This window comes from Thermobia domestica, chromosome 13, assembly GCF_964235325.1.
Source record: "Thermobia domestica chromosome 13, izTheDome1.hap1.1, whole genome shotgun sequence".
Lineage (NCBI taxonomy): Eukaryota > Metazoa > Arthropoda > Insecta > Zygentoma > Lepismatidae > Thermobia > Thermobia domestica.
The window spans coordinates 99,551,035-99,572,323 of NC_137466.1; the positions used below are offsets into that span (position 1 = coordinate 99,551,035).

Sequence of the window (21,289 nt, forward strand, 5' to 3'; positions counted from 1 at the left end):
AAAAAGTAAAGGGAAGTGAATGAAATTTTGCACAAATATTGTAGACATAAAACGAGAGAATACGAGTTTCGTATTTACCTAAAAAAAACGGTTAGTTGGGGCCCGGACTCTTCTGAACCTTTGATCACGAAATATCAAGAGTGCTAGTAACAGATTGTCAGGTGTGTGTGAAGCCCACCAAGAATTCCAAAGAAACTTTCTGTATGGACAATACGCAAAAAATAAAGGAATACGTTTTTTTTATTTTCTGCTGAGAAACAGTTGTAGGGGGCAAAAGAACCCACCCAAAGTTTTGAAAGTTGATGCCCGAAAGGCAAGAAGAAGTGAGGCGAAGTGAATTAAATTGTGCACAGACATTGTAGACATAAAATGAGGGAATACGAGTTTCGTATTTTCCTGGGGAAAACGGTAGCGTGGGGCGCCGACCCCTCCAAACCTTTGATCACGAAATATGAAAAGTGCTAGTATGTCAGATGTGTGTAAAGGACATGAAGAATTGCAACACAACCTTTTGTGTGGACAATACGCAAAAAATAAAGGAATACGGGTTTTTTATGATCTGCGGGAAAACGGTTTTAGGCGGCAAGAGACCCACCCAAAATTTTAAAAGTTGACGCCCGAAAAACGCGAAGAAGTGAACCAAATTGAATCAAATATTGCACAGATATTGTAGGTTTAAATTGAGGGCAAACGGGTTTCGTATTTTCCTGAGAAAAACGGTTAGGAGGCTCGGATCCCTCCAAACCTTTTATCACAAAATATAAAAAATGCTGGTAACAGTATGTCATATGTGTGTAAAGGCCACGAAGAATTTCAACGAAACTTTTTGTATGGACAAATACGCAAAAAAATAAAGGAATACTTTTTTATTTTCTGCAGAAAAACAGTTTTATGGGGCAAAAGAACTCACACCAAACTTTTGAAAGTTGACTCCCGAAAGGTACATATTGTCTCAAAGGTCGAGGGCATTCTTTATTGCTATTTTAAAGAAAAAATTTTCTAAGTCCAGCTTCAGGTATCTTCGGGAAAAAGTAAACCAGGTTCGAACCTCGAAGTCAACCTTTGCAATCGGGAGAAATTTTGCAGATGTGTTTTTCTTCTTTCAAATATAATAAGACTTGTTATTAATTGTATAAAAAAGCAACATTGATTGAAATACTTAATAATTCAATATTTCGAAACTTTGTATTAATATCAGCACATGCCTGTTTGTCATTTAGCTCTCCATACGTAATGAAACATTTAGATACGTAAACGAATCTTTCCATATGTGAAAGAATGCAGAAAATTAAGACAGAACACAATTCTCGTCTGAGTACTAAAATAAAAGTCAAAATGGAACAAAAACAGCGTTTGTAGTGGATATGAATCAGAGCCCTGCACGGGCTGGGCGTGTCCTGTACGGTCCGGACACAAATCCACTTGCGACATTCCTATTAGCGACAGGAACTGTTAACTGTCCTATGAGCGACCGATTCGATCTGTTAACTGCTCTATGAGTCACCGATTCGTTCATACTAAGATAATGGAAGAAGACAAGGTTCTCTCTTCTTTAACTTGTTTCATGCTAATGCGATTTAGAACCTAACAAAATGTACTGTGAAAAATTTCGCCCTACCTGAATTTAATACGTGAGACTACTCTCATTACACTAACAATATTTTCTACGTTTTTCCTAAATATTTTTGAGTTACTTTCTATGAATACAATGACTATATCAAGGGGAAAACTAACTAAATATTTAGAGTAGCTCCGTCTTTGTCTATGATTCTAATATAATTAAAAATTTAATGTTAAAATGATGCGGAGCATAAGTTTAGATTGAACATGTTTATGGCATAAGAAAGAAATCAGAAAGAGGAAGGGGCGCCCGAAGAAAATTTTCTAGGGAGGGGCATCTTCATGGTTGCTGTACTGTGTCTGGTATATCTGGCATTTAATATACGTGGTTTGCTATATTACGTATACATTTTAGTGAGCCAGGGGGGGATCCCTGCCTTCCCATCGGGCGCCCATGGAAAGAGAGTGTTCACCACTTGAGGATATCAAAGAAATCTTTAAAAAAAAGTATTCGAAGAAATTATTACACAAGTTACAAATCTCTCGCAGGACTTAACAGTTCGTCCAGTTATAAGGGATTACTCGTATTTCAGATTGCTATACGACAAGCTTTTATGTATAAGCCAAAACAAGGAAGGAAGGCAAATTAAGCAATTAGTTTACGTTTTTGTAGCTTACAATAGGGAGGAAGGTAGTTTAAAGAGTTTGTTTACCTTTTGGATTGTTTAGAGTGAACTGCATTGTAATTGGTGGGATTGGTTGAGAATAGCCAATTAGATGTAGGGGATCTCAAAAGCTGTCTTTTATCATTGACATTTTTTTTTAAATTTTATTCATAGAGTCTTAAAGTATATAGTTGGAGAAACTGTTACACGTTTAAGTTTTACAAAATAAAATATATTACTGTGCTTAGTGAGTAATTAGATTTGAATCAAATTAAGTAGTGAAAACAGAGCTTTTGAAGAAAGGGGATATTACAACTGAATTTTCAATAATTACATAATAATATACTTTTCATGGAAATGTCCCTGTTGTCTCGTTAAGTTATTTGATATGTTTTATGTCAAATTTAACTCAAAATTAAAATAAATTTTATTTGCAATCACTGTAGAGGGAAAATATATTTGATCAACTGTATTACTGGCACGTACATTTTTCGTAGCAAGGTTGTTCGGGCGCTAATAACGCCAGAGGCAAACATATTTCATGAGAGGGAATCATATCATCTTCCATCATCTCAATGTAAATGAATCGGTCGCTCATAGGACAGATAACAGTTCCTGTCGCTAATAGGACTGTCGCTTCTGGGACTAATCCGGCCGAACCGGGCGCACGTATTTCCGGGTTGGAACCGGCAGTCAAGGACGGATTGGAAACTAATGTTGTCATTTTTTCCCTTAAATGTCCTCCACTACCCCTGCCTTTGCCGTGTTCGTACGGTCTTACTGTCAGTCTATGTTAATCGTAGTGTGTTTGGGAAACTAACTCTTTATTCAAGACTGCAAAGTACTGTAATACTACTAATATTACTACTACTTCTATTATTACTACTACGACCACAGTTAATACTACTATAACTGCTACGATTTCGCGTCAGAGTTGACATGTCTGGTGGTACAGAATTTACCTTCTAAGTACAGTATTTTATAACAAGACTTGTCAAACAGGGTGAAATATCCCTATTTTCATTTTCCAACCATTTTTGACCATAAATCGACTTTTGCGAGGTGAGAAAGGAAGATACGACAGAAGGAAAACAAAGTTATTGTAGAAGCATTATCATCAATATCTTACATTCCAAAATACGGAATGTTACTTAAAAAACATAACTTTAAAAGAAATATTTACTAAAATGAAAGAACAATCATGGCATTTTAGGCGTGTGCGTAACAGTAATATACAAAATAAATAAATAAATATTATAATACTTTTGAGGGTCTAGATCATTTAGATTAGATATTGGTATTACAAAGGTAAACAAATGAAATGTTTTTTTTTCTTTTCACTGAAAACGTGATTTTTAATTTTATATATATATATATATATATATATATATATATATATATATATATATATATATATATATATATATATATATATATATATATATATATATATACAGACTGTTATACAATTCGTGTAATTTTCTACAGCACTGAGAGAAGATGAAGTTTTCACACCATTAATATAAAATTTGGCACTCTTATTGAGAAATATATGAATTTTTCGAATTTCTAAAGGAAATAGAAAAAAATTAATGTTTAGCCCCCCTTTTGGAAGTGTAAACACAGAAGTTCATTTTCCTTATGGGAGGTTCAATGTTAAATTTTGGAAGCAGTTTTCTCCAATAATTATTCGTAAAGATTTTGGGGCAAATGAGTTGTATTTGTTACGAAATGCAAAAACACTCATTCACAAAGCTAGTAAAGCCGTCTCAAACATTATTTTGGGAAGACCCCCCTTCGGGGGGCAAGGGCCGTAAAAAGCTGGTGGGTGATGTGTTACCAAATCCCAAAATTTATTTTCGGAGTGCCAGTAAACGTCAGATTAATCACGAATGTCACATAATTAATGCTCCAATGCTCCTTACATGTAAGAGTGACTGATAATGGGGCTACAGCCCCCTTTCAAAAGTGAGAAAATCACCAGAAATATTCTTAGTAGGGACATACGAGAAAAAGGTGTTTTTGTTAATTAGTGTGAAATTTGGCGTCAGTGTAGCAAAAGAGTATGCATTTTTGAAATATGGAATGCTATTTTGATAACGCACCGCCTTAAGGGGGCACAGGGGACGAAGCATTAGATGATGTACCTTTATAAAAATTCAAAATTTTGTTCCGGAAATGCCAGTGAGCGTCAGATTTTTCACAAATGTCACAGAATTAATATTCTAATGCTCCTTGCATGTGCCAGTAACTTGTGTGGGGCTATAACCCCCTTTCATAAAATATCCGCATAATTCTTCAATTTATTTGAGGTGACCTTTGTGCTGCCTCTGTACCATATCGGGTTGTGCATTAATGGAAGCCAAGACTAAAAATAATATACATTTCCTTTCCCCCAACTTCGATCCGACATTTTGTTCTCGAGTTACGGCTGTTTTGGGCATTTTTCCGACTGGTTTTTGGCTGGTCATAGCGCCAAAAGGAAGCATTGTGCACCCAGGTTGTCTTATCATGGTGTCAGGAATGAGCTCTCAAACGTTGTAAGTGTTGTTTTGAAACACGCTCTATATTTCTATCCTGTTTCTGATTAGCTTCTCTTTGCCAATCAATTTCCAGTATTCCCAAAATAAACCAAAAGTGAACTAAATTCACTAAATCGCCTTCCCCCTATGCTTTCTTCTTGTATAGTACTTATTATATATTTATATTGTAATTGACAGAGATTGCCAATATTGATTAAAATATCTGGTTAAAATTCAATTAGAGGAATTCCCTCCTTGCATCCTACTGCCATTTTAGGCGAGATGGGATTAAGTAAGATGGAAATTCCCATCTCGCCTAAAATGGTAGACATTCTTATTTTGGAGATATAAGTGGCTGATAAATCGTTAGGCGAGGTGGGATTAGGCTAGATGGGATGGAATCATCTGAAAATGTAGGGGTACGGTAGGTAGCGGCATGACGTCACGCCGTCCCCCATGCCTATCTTTGCCCATTGTAATTGCTTAGAAGTGGGAGGACGCCGTACACAGTTTTTTGGAGGTGAGGATAGGGTCCCCCGCGTTCCCACGCACTTTAACCCCTGCTGCTAAGTATTAATTGCTGTGAGCACTAACGAAAAATATTGTGATAATAATAATAATAATAATAATAATAATAATAATAATAATAATAATAATAATAATAATAATAATAATAAAGTATCTGAATGATACAGATATTTTTCAACTTTTATTACAATTGCTGTGGGTTCCCATGAATCTGGTTATATTGTTTTTGTAAGGAATAAAAAGGCTTCAAACAACAATATGATTTGTATAAAAGAAAAAAAGCCTTATCAGTTGCAAGAACTGACAAGTGGCCTCGTGTCTGTTTTTTTAAACACAATGTTACGAGGCACAGAAGCCACCACGCCTGCGGTGTGCTTGCGTTTTTGCCTCAGGCAGCTTCAGTACTAAAGTTAAAGACTTTGCTTCAGGCAGACAGTACTAAAATTCTGTCAATTTATGTGTAGCTATCAGCAACCACACAGGTTCTTTGAAACGCTGAATTTTACAAGAAAGGTTTTGTCCATCGGATAGGAAGCGAACGAAGTCCATCGTACGTTGTAATCCCTTTCCCTCTTTTGCACACTGTGTGAAATTTAACTTGTATATTGTAGTAAGTTAAAGAAAAGAGAATGCTATTTTTTTTAAAAAATGACATTATCGAATAAGATTGACCATTATTACAATATATTCAAGATGAAAAATATTCATTTAACAGTCGTCGTACTTAGTTCTCTGCACTGAAATTCCCATAATGTGCTTTCTTCTTTTCTAATATGAGCTCCGAGCTTCTTCGTGGCTAAGTGGTTAGCGTACGTGCCTTTGGCGTGAGAGACCCGGGTTCGATTCCGGTGAGAGCTCATGTAGTTCGGGTTTGTCAATTAATCAGTAGGTCCCGTCTCATATAGCCTCGCTGCTGAAAGGGACGACAAAATCAACTCAACTCATATTGATCACCATAGGAGATATAACTCCGAGGTGAATTTTGTTCCTGGAAAACCTCCCAAAATCATCAACGGTACGAAATATGTCTGCAATGCAACATGTCCATCATTTCCAACTCTATGGTCTGTGATCTAGTTTGCTTTTCATGTTTTCAGTAAACTAGACAGACAAAAGGAAGAATAGAGGCTTTCTTCCAGAAAATTGTGTTCGAGGGTGGGGGGTCACACAGGCTCGTATCCACGGGGAGTCTAGGGGGCCGGGCTCACCAAATTTTTTTACATTAGAATGATTTATGAGCATTAAAGTAGTCAGCCAATAGGATTTTTTTTTGTTTTAGGATGATACCAGATTCGACTTCTGGTGTAAGCTCAACTTTCAGTATTGTGTCATTTGCAGGTCTCGTCTCATACAGATTCGTTGAAAAACCTCTAAACATGTGCTATGACTAGTATGCGAACTAAAGTTTTTTTAGCAAAAGAGAGAGAAATTTCTTGCTTTAGACTCTGCCCTGTAATCCAGTTTTTCTGGAGGAGAGATAGTATGGTTGGGAACGACCTATCAGATTCAAGTTCCGAACCCACATATAAAAGACCTTCCTTTATAACCTTGGTGTTCTATAAAGACGAAAAACAAAAATATACTGATAGCTCCAGTAATAGATATTATAGCAAAGAGATTTAAAAAATAGGTGGTTTTGAAATAGAGAAAGGACAGTACCTGAGTTTTGTTAGTATTACTAGCATATATTACCCGCTTTGCTAAGTTAAAATGAAAATTTTAAAGCACAACTCCGTATTTCATGTGTTTAGTCCCCGTGAAATATGCTGTTTTCGTTTTTAATGGCATCGATTTAAACAGCATCGGAAAGATCATTTATCATCTCGGCGACCCCAAAAATCATGGATTCGACACCAATAATGGTCATTTTCGGTCATTTATATATATATTTCCTCCTCCCCTATGTTGCGGGCCATGGCAACGAAAGTGTCACTGTTCATCTCAGCGACCCCCCACAAATGTGGATTCAGCACTAATTAACGGTCATTTTCCATTATCTTTAAATATCTCTTCCTCCCTTTCCCCCAAGTTGTGGGGTTGAATTTGAATTTAAACATGATCGAAAGTACCACTGCTCATCTAAGCGACCCAGAAAACTATAAATTTGACACTGATAGTGGCCATTATCGATCATTTTATATATCACTTTCTCCCCTTCCCGCAAGTGGCGGAGCTGATTTTGCATTTAAACCGGATCGAAGATGTTACAGTTCATCAGAATGATCCCGAAAACTATGGATTAGGCACTAATATTGGTTATTTTCGATTATTATTATTATATATAGCTCCCCCGCCCGTGCTGCGGCACACGAAATCAAAATTGTCACTGTTAATCTCAGCTACTCCTAAAACTATTGATTCGACACTAATATTACTCAGTTTTGATCATTTTTAAACGTTTATTCCCCTCTCCTCCATTGTACCCTCCACCTTCCCAACTATTAGGGCTGAACTTGGATTGAAACAGCATCAGAAGTGTTACTGTTTGTCTCATCGGGCCCGAAAACTATGGATTCAACATTAATATCGGTCATTTTTGATCATTTTTAAATTTCTCTCCCTCTCGCCCTCCCCTACGTTGTTTCGTCAAAGTAAATAGCCTAAAGTAATCCCTGCCCCTATTCTCATGTATATTGAAAATTTGATTTAGATCGGTCGGGTGGTTCAAGAGTGATAAAGTCACAGAGACAGGCATTTTTATTTATTTTTTTTTACATATATCTGCCACCTCTCCCTCCCCTACGTTGGCTCGTCAAAGTGAAATGATAAAAAAACACCCAAGGCCCGACCCTCATATTTGTTGAAAATTAGATCGAGATTGGTTGGGTGGTTCAAAAGTTATTAGGTGTTATTAGTTTCTATTTATACGTTCCCCCCTTCCCCCTAGGATGTACCGTTAAAGTAAAATTACAAAAATGTTTCCAGATCGAAACCTCATATATCTTGAAAATTTGATTGCGATCGGTCGGATATTCAAGATATAGTTCAAGAGTTATTAAGTTACAAAAATAGTGGCTTTCAGTCTTATATAAATTGATTTTTATATATATATTTCCTCCTTCTCCGCCCCCACGTTACTTCGTCAAATATAAATAACACGATCCCAAGCCTGAGCCTCATCTATGTTGAAAATTTGATCAAGATTGGCCGAGTGGTTCAGGAATTATTAAATTTTATTTATTTTTACACCCCCCCCTAAGTTGTACCATCAAAGTGAATAGCCTAAAACCAGCTCAGCCGTAAAACTCATCCATGTTTCAAATTTGATTAAGATCAGTGGGGCCGTTCGGGAGATTTATAGTCACAAACATAGTGTTTCTCAATTATATATATATATATATATATATATATATATTAGTAGTGTCGAATCTAGATTTTTTTCCTATGGGGGCAACGTAAAATTTTACGGCACATTCCACCAGCCCCCCTTCCAACAGAACGGCGAATATGCATCGTTTTTACCACTACCACTCTACATTGAGACTTTTCCCAAATAGGCAGTACTGGCTTCGATAGAAAGAAAAAAAAGTTTGAAGGGCCGGATCGGGACAGTGAAGAGAAGAGTGGCAGTGTTGGGCAAATTTCAATTGAATTGATAATTAACAATTAATCTGTAAATTTAATTGTTAATTGCAATTGACAACGGAAGTAAGTAATGGTTAATTGTTAATTGCAGTTGCCCATTAATAAAGGAGAATCAATTGCAATTAATCAATCGATTGAAAGTAATTGCAGTGGAAAGTAATTGCAATTGAATTCAGTCATTCAATTGCAATTGAAATTAATTAGCAATTAATTCAATTGCAATTTTTGATTTCCACAGCAATTACTTTCAATTGATTGATCAATTGCAATTGATTTTCACTGATTAATTTTCAACACTGTAGTTCAGAGAGAGTGTGGGACAATGAAAACTTTAGCCACGACCAACTGACCCACCACCCATCGTGACCCATGACCCACCGTGACCCACTCTGTCCCACCACCCACCATGAACCACTGTCACACACTGTGACCCAAGACCCACCGAAACCCATTGTCATCAACTCTGACCCATGAATCATGCCCTCTTCTCTACTGACTAAAGAGTTTAAACTTGTAATAAAACAAGGCTATGAAATTATCACTCATTGGATTTTGAATTTCTACGATCAATCACTCAAGCACCGCTCTATTACAATAACGGTGGATCTGACCTTTCTAATATAAATAAAATAGAGTTTGCTTGAGTGTCTGTCTCTCTATCTGTGTGCGGCCCGTGGACCAGACGAGTGGACGAAAGTTTTCAAAATTTGGTCGCGGGTAGCTTGGTCTAGGCCACAGATCAAGACGAAGAGGTTTTTTTTTCAACCGGGACCGGCCTGGGAACCAGACAAGTTGGCCGAGAGTTACATAATTTTGGACACGGATACCTTGGTTCAGGTCCCAGACCAAGGTGAAGCGTTTTTGACTAAATTCGAACCAGGGGGGTCTCAGGAGGGCGTTAACCCAGACATGTAAAAGTAGTAGAAAATGACCGATATTAGTGTCGATTTCATAGTTTTCGCGGTCGCTGAGATCAATAGTGATACTTTCATTAGCGATGATTTTCTAATTCAGCCACCATTGTATGTGGGCCGGGAGTCACCGGGGTGGAGAATTGCGAGACATGTAAAAATAATGGAAAATGACCGATATTAGTCTCAAATCAATAGTTTTCACTGTCGCTGAGATGAATGGTGATACTCACACGCGTTGACTTCCAAATACTGCCCCCATCGGCTGCTGGCCAGAGGCATGTTTTTTTCAAAATTGGAACCAGAGGATCATAGGGGCTTTTATCGGAATATGTAAAAGTAGTAGAAAATGGCAGATTTTAGTGTCACATTTATAGTTTTCGCGGTATCGGCTGGAGGCCAGAGGCGATTTTTTCAAAATTCGAACCAAGGGGGTCTCAGGGGGCGTTTACCGGGACATGTAAAAGTAGTAGAAAATGACCAATATTTGTGTCGAATCCATTGTAACGTGAATAGAGACTAGAATGAAATTTTTTATTGTTTATAAAAACAATTGATTGAAAATAGACCTAGAAAGAATTCACGAAAACAATCCTCTTAATTTGAACAAACAACGTGTAGTGAAAGGGAAAGCAAGAACTATTTCTGACAATAGAAAGGTAGACCTGTGACGAGATAAACAAGGACTTCCTGATTGACGTCACAGAGAATAACAATTTTGTGGTTAAGAAAGTCCAAGAATAGAGAACAGGAAGATAGAAGAGAAAAACAAACTGTGTATAAAAACACTAGTAAAAATTTATTAGGGGTTCAGTTCGTTCAGTTGGTCAGTAAATCATTATCGGACGAAACTATACGAGTCGCGGTATCCGTACGCTGTACACGCGTAGACTTTGTCCGTCTATCCTTTCAACTGTTGGATGTATTTGGAAACATGTAAGTTGGGATTGTTCTTTATTTGTTTCTCATTATGCATAAGATTAATACCAGAGGTAACATAGATCCTAAGCTAATTCCTCAAGCACCTTAGGCCCATGTGCCAGGACTGTAATTTTAATTTAACATTGTTCTCTAATTAATTTGCATATGAAATTAATCCAAGGTTTTGAATACTCATGTCCAAAACTATTTTGACTTAATGGTTCAAACTAATGTTATTTATTTAGATAATGGACTGGAGAAATAGATATAATTTCATTGTAAACTAGCAGCGTTCACCCCGCTTCGCTGCGGTCACCCCGGAACGCAATAAACTTTGTTACTTAGATAATTTTTACTTTTTCGCTTTCAAGTGATATGATAAAAACCATAGTAGATTGCAGTAAATGTTAACATTATATCGCCTGTCATTTATGTTAACCCGCCCCGCTTCGCTGCGGTCACCCCGGAACGCAATAAACTTTGTTACTTAGATAATTTTTACTTTTTCGCTTTCAAGTGATATGATAAAAACCATAGTAGATTGCACTAATGTTAACATTATATCGCCTGTCATTTATGTTAACCCGCCGAGTGACACGGTCATGCGGGTTGCATATAAATACGTTTATTTTTACCTATGATGAACTAACAAAGGATTTGTACGTTATGGACACTTGAATGGTCAATTATCTCAAGACACTGGTAATTGAAAATTAAAGTGATATGATAAAAACCATCTAGGGTCCAAATCCTAATAACCCCCCAAAAATGAAAGAAATTGGTTCAGCCGTATTAGCGTGATGAGGGAACAAAGGATTTGTACGTTCTCTTTTATATATAAGATGATTGTCAATGTTTAATGAGCTTGTTGGTCCAAGGTCTTGTGCCGACATTCGTGTCGTGCTTTATGTAAAAATTGATTTTAGTTGTGAGGGCCAACTAAGCTCATCCTTTCAATTCAGATTCATTATAAATAAATGATGGACTAGATTCCTAGTATCTTTATTTACCAGTAGTAATAATAAAAATCCCCGCTCTCTCTCGCGTGACATGGTAATTCACTTATTATAGTGATCTATTCACTAGTAGTGATTACATTTATATTTATATACATGTAATAGTATTTATATTTATGTAATATGGCTCCCCGGCGGGGAATCGAACCCCGGTCTCCCGCGTGACAGGCGGGGATACTTCTTCTATCTTCCTGTTCTCTATTCTTGGACTTTCTTAACCACAAAATTGTTATTCTCTGTGACGTCAATCAGGAAGTCCTTGTTTATCTCGTCACAGATCTACCTTTCTATTGTCAGAAATAGTTCTTGCTTTCCCTTTCACTACACGTTGTTTGTTCAAATTAAGAGGATTGTTTCCGTGAATTCTTTCTAGGTCTATTTTAAATCAATTGTTTTTATAAACAATAAAAAATTTCATTCTAGTCTCTATTCACGTTACACCATATTTATCGGGATTGCTCAGATGTATAGTGACAACCCCGATAGTGTTTACGTTCAAATTCAGCCCCCATCGGCCTTCCCAATGAAAACACATGTAAACATTAATGTCATAGTAGATTAAATGATAAAATTCGAATTAGTAATTCTGTTTTCCATTGCTTCATACATACACTGGAGCAAATCCCGGGGGGATGAAGGGGACATGTCCCCTCCAATCTTGGAACTGGGGAGATTGTCCTCCCCAATAATCCGATTTGAAATGTTTTTTTTGGGAGAGAAATTTGATTATTTGTGTCCGATCGCTAGAAAGGAAAGTGAGATGAAATTAATGTCCACTCAGAATAAGCCTCAAATCTGCCCGCCTCCCAATGTTGAAGACAATTCTTCTCCCCTGATCCTCTACAGCATTGTTTCTCGGCTACAGAAATATTTTGAACATCGCTATATATATATATATATATATATATATATATATATATATATATATATATATATATATATATATATATATATATATGGGAACGATCTTACCTGTCATCCCCCCCCTAATGTTGAAGACAGATTTGCGCTGTTGCATACATACCTGTCGTTTCTCGTTTCTTTTTGTCCATGAACTCAAAATCCTGGACAAGGCTTGCATAAATTTCTCGCCGTGCTTTTTGCTTTTCAATCCTGTCCTTGAAAGAGTCTGTTATCTTATCCCATATGCAAAGTCTACATTCCACAAGTTCAATAACGGTTAAAATATCGAATGGAAAAATTCCTGCCATCTCTAAAAGTCTAAGGAAAACTAGAAAGGTAAGAATGCAATAATACACAACCTTTTGATCCAGTCACTGTAGCTAAAATGCAGAACTCTATCAGGGAGTCGATCCCGGTACAAAGGGGAGAGGGAAAACTTCTATACATAGCTTTGGTCTTTGTTTTCAATTGCAATTCTACACATTATTTTTTAAAATCGGAGATTTGGGATAGTTTTGGAAGTGAGAGAAAAAATCTGTAACAAGTGAAGCATGAAGTCACATCCCTATTGTTGAGATCACAATCAAGAAAATGCCAAGTGAGTAACTTGTCCTTGGAGCTTGGGAAAGAGTGTTTGATTGTGTTGGTTTCGTTTCAAAATAATAATTCTACTTTGACTTGTCAAAAAATATTGTATTCAATCACTGCTTATTGAGTGGAACCGGGAAAAGTGATCTGCACACAATTCTAATGAAAATAAAAGGAAGTAATAATAATCAGGATTTTTTCCATATTCTTATGTTCACAGTCTATCAAAATTTGAAAATTACGCTTAAATTAATTTCCAGAATGTATTGAAATTTAAATGCATTAATAGATTAAAAAATATACCATCAAAGAGTGTGTGTGTGTGAGAGAGAGAGAGAGAACAGAGAGAGAAAGAACAAAAATTAAAAATTAGTGGAAAATAATCAAGAACTTGGTTATCTAAATTTTCTATATTCTATTTGGTAATAGCTATTTAGAGGGAAACCAGTACTCTTCAAACTTTCCACATTTTATACTTATTTAATAAAGGGAATTAGCTACTCCAAAACAGAGACTGTAAAAAATAATAAGCTGTTCCGAAGTTGTTTATAGGACAATATAATAATAATATTATTATACAATTATAATAGAAAAAAATGGAAACAACAAAATTCCAAAGACAAGAAACGAAACAAAAATATACAGCGCCTTGTCACTCACTCTCTTCATCTAACCCACTGGCCGGCCGACATTATCGGCCACATGTGCATCCAATCATAAGAAAACATTGCCACCGACAAAATCGGAGTCGGCGATACCGCCGACATTATCTGGGGCTTGGCCGACAGCATCTGCGTGTCGGAGGATCGGCCGATAATATCGGTGGCGTGTGTAAGCTACGATTTGAGTACATTGAAGTCGATTTCACCGCCGACATTATCGATGCTTCCACCGATATTATCGTTGCCGTGTGCAAACGCACTAAGACTTCTCTTTGATCTGTATGTAAACTTTTGTCAGTTGATGCAAAAAAATAAGTGAGTTTGTTCTACGCTCTACATTTCGAAACTGATTTTATAAGATGAACAGACTCCCCACACTTGAAAACAACATAGACAGATTTTCTGAAACTTTCGTACGTTGTTAGTTGCAATATTCCTGTACAGGTAATTATTCGCGGAGATGTTTACATAGAATCAAGGAAATCTTTACGATCTATGAAGAGAAAGAAAACAGACTTTGTTCTTATTTGCTGTCAATCTGCATTCCATCGGTTTCTTTTTCTCCGCGGACAATCCTAAGTTCACGCACGTGACCTAGCGAGGGAAGAGAGAGAAAGAAATCTACCTGGTTAGATTCCTATCTGCTGTTCTGCACTGTTGCAAAATGCAGCCAATTTCTTAAACAGCTTTTAAATGGAAGAAAATTAATTTTTAATTAGCGCGCTATAATATTACCTTAGCAAGAAAAAGTAAAAGTAAACATGCAATATTAATACTAATAAACATTTGGCCGAATTTTGAACTCTATAAAATAATTAGTTTTTATAAAATTTTGGAAAGAAATATGCTATGTTATTATATATATTAGGGATGGCCAAAAATTTTCGGATCCGGATATCCCGGATCCAGTGAGATCCGGATCCGGATCTCAGATCTGGATCCGAAATTCGAATCTCAGATCTTGATTCGTATCCAAACCTACATCTGAAATTGTGATCTTATAAAATTGAATATCTAAAATTCGTTAAAACTTTTTTCGGATTCACTGATATAGTAGGTTGCTGTGCTTTTAAATGTTTCCGTAACACGTTTGTGCTACCTTTGTTCTTTATTTTATTTTAACCTTGCAATATTTACATGTTGCACTTTCTGTCGAAGTCGCTTTAGTAAAATGTTTCCAAGTTTGATTTCTTCCCATTTCAGAGTATAGTGAACTGTCTGAAAACTGATGTAAATGGTAACAAATTCTTTTGTTTAGCTCCTCTTCGAAACTTAATGTTAGCTTCACATTGATAATATTTATTTTATTCTTAGAAAATAAACTTTTTCCTTTTCTCATATACAAATGAAATATCTTTTAGATAAGGCCCTTTTAATCGCAGGAATACTAGACAAAACAAACTCTTTATTAATAGTAGTTTCTGACTCACTAGAGTCCAACCATCAACAAATGTAATAATGAATATCTTTCACTTCGAAGGTATATACAACAAAAATATAGACTGGTTGGCGTGAGAATTTCAGGAGAGCGATATGGTTGTGTTCGTTGTATGACTTTATTACCTAACTTATGGCTTGCCCTTCTGAGGTCGGTCGTTTGTTGAAGGAGTAAATATAAAAGAGATTTCTATTATTTTTTCTTCACCCTCCATGTTTCTTTAAACATACATTGCAGGAGGTAACCAAAACATATCCATGCGTCGTATCATTGAAGCGTTTTGTGTTTTGTATATTAAAGTGTTCAAAAAAATTTAACATATTCACATTTGTTCATGTGATCTCAGGTTCAATTATCGGTGGGAACATACATGAGAAAATTGAAAGCTGAAACAATATGAAAATAGTATTTAAAAGTCAGGAAATTGATATTAAAACTTTAGCTATATATTGGGACTGTAAGGCTGTAGTTAAATTAACCCACACGTTTCGTGAAGATATATTACGTCGTTATTGTTTTTTCACTATAAACTACCAGATACATCATAAGAGGCTACTTTACACTTTAGTAATCAACAGATGAAAACATTGGAAAAGGAATGGAAGGAAGGTCTCCAGAGCCTTAGATCAAGGTACTAATCTAGCATTTGCCCAGTATAACTGAGAAACAACCCTGGAAAATCCTCAGTCAGGATGGCTGGTCACCGAATTCGAATCCGGTATTATCCAATTGCGAAGTAAGAATCATAACAAGTAGCCTGAGCTCGCTCCGTATTATTATTATTATTATTATTATTTAATTAATGTAATGTTTTAAAATTAGTGCAAATTAAACCGTACTTTATTTATTGCTGATGTTATAGTTAATAAGTCTACATGAGACATCAGTCCGATATCAAGAAATAATACTAGAACTGGAATTCAGGAAGCGGGGGTAAAGAGATTAATGAGGATGAGGAAACTATGTACGATGCAAAAACTGAGTAATTATGACTTCGTCACAGATATATTCACTTACATACGTCAATTAATATTTCTCTGATACAGTGCACTCTTACTTTCTATAGTGGCAGGAAAATGGCCCGCTTTTGTAAACGAACACACTAAGCACGTGGGTATAGGCGCAATGTCCGTGCAAAGAAATATAGGTAAAACTAGAAAAAAAATAGGGAAAGCGAGGGGAAATGATAAACCGCCCTTCAACTTAAAAAAACTAAAAATAATTAAACGTAGAGCTACGAAAGACGCGAGACGAATTTTATTGAAAAGATTGTTTTTCCTTAGTGATTAGTTCTTCTAACTATGAACATGAATTAAGGAGAAAACAAGTAGCTAGCTCCGAGTTTCGCAAACTAGTTGAAAAGAAAATATTGGATAAAAGTTAATAATAAAGAAGGCAATTATGATAATTAAAACAAACTAAATTCTTGGCACGACAGTCCTTTGGTTCCTACCAGCGGCGTTACGTTCAAAGTGGGGATGTGTAGTCAACGCATCAACACCCGAAGTCCTTATGCCTGCTTTCTAGACTGGAGTCCGCTACCTCTTACTTAAGATAACTCCCCCACGATGCTGGGTCAACATCGAAATTGTTGAGTGCCTCTCCGGAAATTGAACCCATGACCACGGGCACCGAAGGCAGGCTTTCAGTCTTCTATAGACGAAAAGCTATAGTTACCCACATTATCTAATACAGAAATAAGTTCTGATTCTCTAATAGCTGCTGATGGTGATGGTCAAGCATGAACCCAAACCCAAACTGAGATATTGATGTCACTGGAACGCCTGAAAAGTCATTGTGGGTAAGTGAATTGCCCCGGATGTCCGGAATTGTCAGGATGAAGGGCGATGGTGATGTGAAATGCGGGGCTGTCAGAGGTACTACTTATGATAATTGGATTTATAATCTATGTTGCCATAAACCCTCTTCAAGAACATAACTGTTAATCTTAGCTTTGAAAATGTTACATAAGGAGTTTTATTGCTATTATTAGGTTGCATTAGGAATTATCGGATTTATTTTAACGCTTAATTTTCACATCTCTTCTAATTTACGAATATTTAAATCGCAATTATACCCTTAAGGTCAATTAGTGATATTTTAAATCATGAAATGAAATGAAATCTTTAAGTTTAACGTCCCGTGGTTATGCCGGTTAGGCTAAAGGAGACGGTGATAATGAGAAATGAGTGAAATGGTGGAATGAAGGAAGTGGGAGGAAACGGGAGAACCCCGAGAATACCCACGAGCACGATGTTTGTCCACCACAAAGTCCACACGGCGCGTGCTGTGATCGAACCAGGGACCCCAATCACCGGAGGTGAACGCTCTACCACGGAGCCACCGCACCCTTCATTTTAAATCATTTCGAACCAACTTTATATACGGTTAGTCTTACTATATTTGAATAATTGAGACCAGAAGCAGTCTACACGCTAAGTCCAAAAGAATCTTGGCCGACCTCCTGATAAACCACGTCTTTCATAAGGGTGAATTGTGGCAATCCCATACCCACATGAGGAAATCTTCGGTTCAGTGTGAAAGCTTCCATAAGAACCAGCACTCTAATCAGTGAAATATGCTTTGCTAATTTTTATTCAATGTGAAAGTACCTAACTTTATTGCTAAAAAAATGGCATTTATTTCAAACAAGTCGCCATTACAGTTTTCGTATTTAAACACAACACTCATGAAAAGTCATGTTAAAGCGCGACTTGTCCCTGAAAAAGAATATATATATATCTGTTTTTAGTTTCTCGTGTTCCCCAAAGTACACCCGGACTTAGTGCAAGTGAATTCCGCTCGCACTACCTAGGTACAAACGGCTACGATCTTGGTACTAGCACTTGTTTCGGTTTCCAGATCTCAAATATTTATCTTTCAGCCTGATTCTATGTATGAATCCGAAATTTCAAATCTAGATAAGGGGCACCAAAATTCATAGTTTATTCTCGGTGCTTATATTGTGATTTATTATATAATTATTAAATCTAATTGTAAGTTATACATTTGATATTTTGAGCAGACTGAGCAAGATAAATATACGTAAAAACTAGTCAATACTTATCTTAACTGTTTATGTTTTCTTAACTGTCAATGAAATAGGAGTATTGAGGAATTTTAAATATTCGTGTTTTGTACTCCGGTTTCAAATATAAATATGTATGTATTTCATCTCGGTCCTGCAACCGGGTGGACCTAGATTCGACATTCGAACTCTCATCCGGATCAAATCAGATTATTTTTTAGTTAGGCAAGCATTTAATCTTTAGTGTAGATTGAAGGAGACAAATAGACTTGCCAGTATTCTTCTTAATTTTCTGTTTTCTTCTTCACTGCCAGGACTTCGTGAAATTTCTTTCCGCGAATTTTTGATATTCAAGTTTATCACAATTTGGGTGGGATGTGGGTTTGGATAAGAATCAAGATCTGAGATCCGAATTTCGAACCCAGATCCGAGTTTCGAATCCAGATCCGGATCCAGATCCGAGATTCGAGATCCGGATCCAGATCCGAAATCCGAGATCCGGATCCAGATCCGAGATTCGAGATCCGAACCCAGATCCGAGATCCGGATCCAGATCCGGATCTTCGAATCCGACCAGATCCGGATCCGCCCATCCCTAATATATATAACGTTACCCTCGCGTTCCCCCTCAGTTTTACCCCTACTATATATGAGAATTAACATTTCCCTTTATACTGATTATGGACATAACAAAATGGATACTCAGAACAGTTTTCGTTTTCAAACACTAATGCCAAGAAGCAAGCATATCTCCATGAAACAAGCATATCGTTTTGTTTATTTCTTTCTTTCTTGACTCTTTGATCTAGTCGATCGCCTGAAGGCAAATCATCGCACAGCAAACAAGCTGCTTCGACACGTGCCAACGACAAAACGAAAGTCTTGATTTTAATACTGAAACTACACTCAACTCAAGCAAAAAAAAAAAGCAAAATGCCCGCACGCTTCTGTGCCTTGTAACATTGTGTTAAAAAAAACAGACATAAGGTCAGCTGTCAGACACCTGATAAGACTTTTATACAAATCGTCGTTGTTTCAAGCCTCTTTATTCCTCATAAAAACAATATATCCAGATTCGCGAAAGCCCACAGAGATTGTATTAGAAAGTTAAAAAAATATCTTTATCATTCAGATCATTTATTATTATTATTATTATTATTATTATTATTATTATTATTATTATTATTATTAGTCGTAGTAGTAGTAGTAGTAGTAGTAGTAGTAGTTGTTGTTGTTGTTGTAGTAGTAGTAGTAGTAGTAGTAGTAGTAGAATTACCACATAATGTTTTTCGTTAGTCCTTACAGCAATTAATACTTAGCAGCAGAGGTAAAAATGCTTGGGAATGCAGGGGACGCCGTCCCCCACCTCCAAAAATGTGTACGGCGTCCCCCCAGTTCCTAAGAAATTACAATGGGCAAAGATAGGCATGGGGGACGGCGTGATGTCATGCCGCTACCTACCGTTCCCCTACCTTTTCAGATTCACTTTATCTTTGCTTAGCAGGAAATCGATACAAGAGTTAGTAGGACAGCCACTCTTTATTGATAAAAATCGTAATTTGGCGTTATTAAAAACAATATTTCTGTGTCTAGAGGTAGAAGAGAGGGGACCATGGACTATTGCCACGTACAAAAATGAAACCTGTATTCAACACTGACTACGTATAATTCAAGGATTTTTTTAAAAAAAAGCAAAATGCTTACACCTTTTCAAAAGTAAAATTAAAATAATTACTAAGAAATACATTCATTGAAAAACTCAGGGTAGGCAAGTCCACCGTTTTAAATCCGCTGCAGAGCGTTCGAGTCCAAATTCAAGTAAAGTTAACGCATGGAAGACCCAGGTTTGATTCCCGGTGGGATTTCATGTGATTCGGATTCGACGTTAATTAGTAGGTCCACGTTTTATATAGCTTCGCTGCTGAAAGGGACGTTAAGCTCAAAATCAACTCAAGAAAAGTTAAAACAATGAGAATGTTTTCTACTGTTTTGTCGTATGCAATTCTATGTTAAATAAAACTACATACACTATTTGATAATGGAAGCATCGTCAGAAATACAGTATCCAATAAATAAAACTTTTCACGGAGGGTTTATCTGAAGATACATACAAATATTGAAAATAGTTTAAAAAGGTGCATAATGCGGAAATACTATTTTATCGCGTATGAACTTAAGGCTTCTAGAACAGCAAGTTCTGACCAGATATTAACACCGCAGAACCAGAATATGATCAAGGGATGGACTAAACCAGCGTTTCCCAACCGGCGTGCCGCGGCACAGTGGTGTGCCGCGAATGGGTCGCTGGTGTGCCGCGAGGAAATCGGAACAAAATTATTAATTCTACAGCAATCAAATTGCAAGACATACAGAAAAAGGTATATTTGTATTTCAAATTACTACTATGAATCTAAAATTTAAAGTTTCATACTGTGTTACTTTTCTGTAGAACATTTTTCTGTACATTTCTAATTTTGAAAAAAAAGTATTTGTTATCATTGTTATGACCATTATTGCTTCTTTCTTGTTGCAGACTATTTCGTAACTTGAAATTTTAAAATATTATTCAATCCTTCCGGCAAAGTAAACATGCATACGAATTACCTATATTTGTGTTTTAAAAGTAAAAGAGATTCGTTTGTTCGTTCGTTATTTAGTGATCCTCCTTCTTAATGAAAGGTTGGATACAGTTTTCGAAAAAAAAATGTATTTTTAACAACTTGAGCCCTATATCTGATTGTAATTGTTTTTCTATTTTTAAATTAAAATGAAAAATAAGCATAATGATTTACCACGGGGAAAAAACAGTGGTCTAGCTTTCTTCTCTGTGAGAAGGATGTCAGTAATCAGAAAAAAATACTACAGTATTTTATATTTTCAAATAATAATAATAATAATAATAATAATAATAATAATAATAATAATAATAATATGTGTGCCGCGAGAATTCAAGTTACCCTGA

General features: G+C 36.3%; 1 protein-coding gene across 1 annotated transcript in view; it reads left to right on the forward strand.

The window, feature by feature from the left end:
• The window catches only part of LOC145669251 (venom protease-like), a 63,412-nt gene that overhangs the window by 23,028 nt on the left and 19,095 nt on the right, over positions 1-21,289 (forward strand). The window lies entirely within an intron of this gene.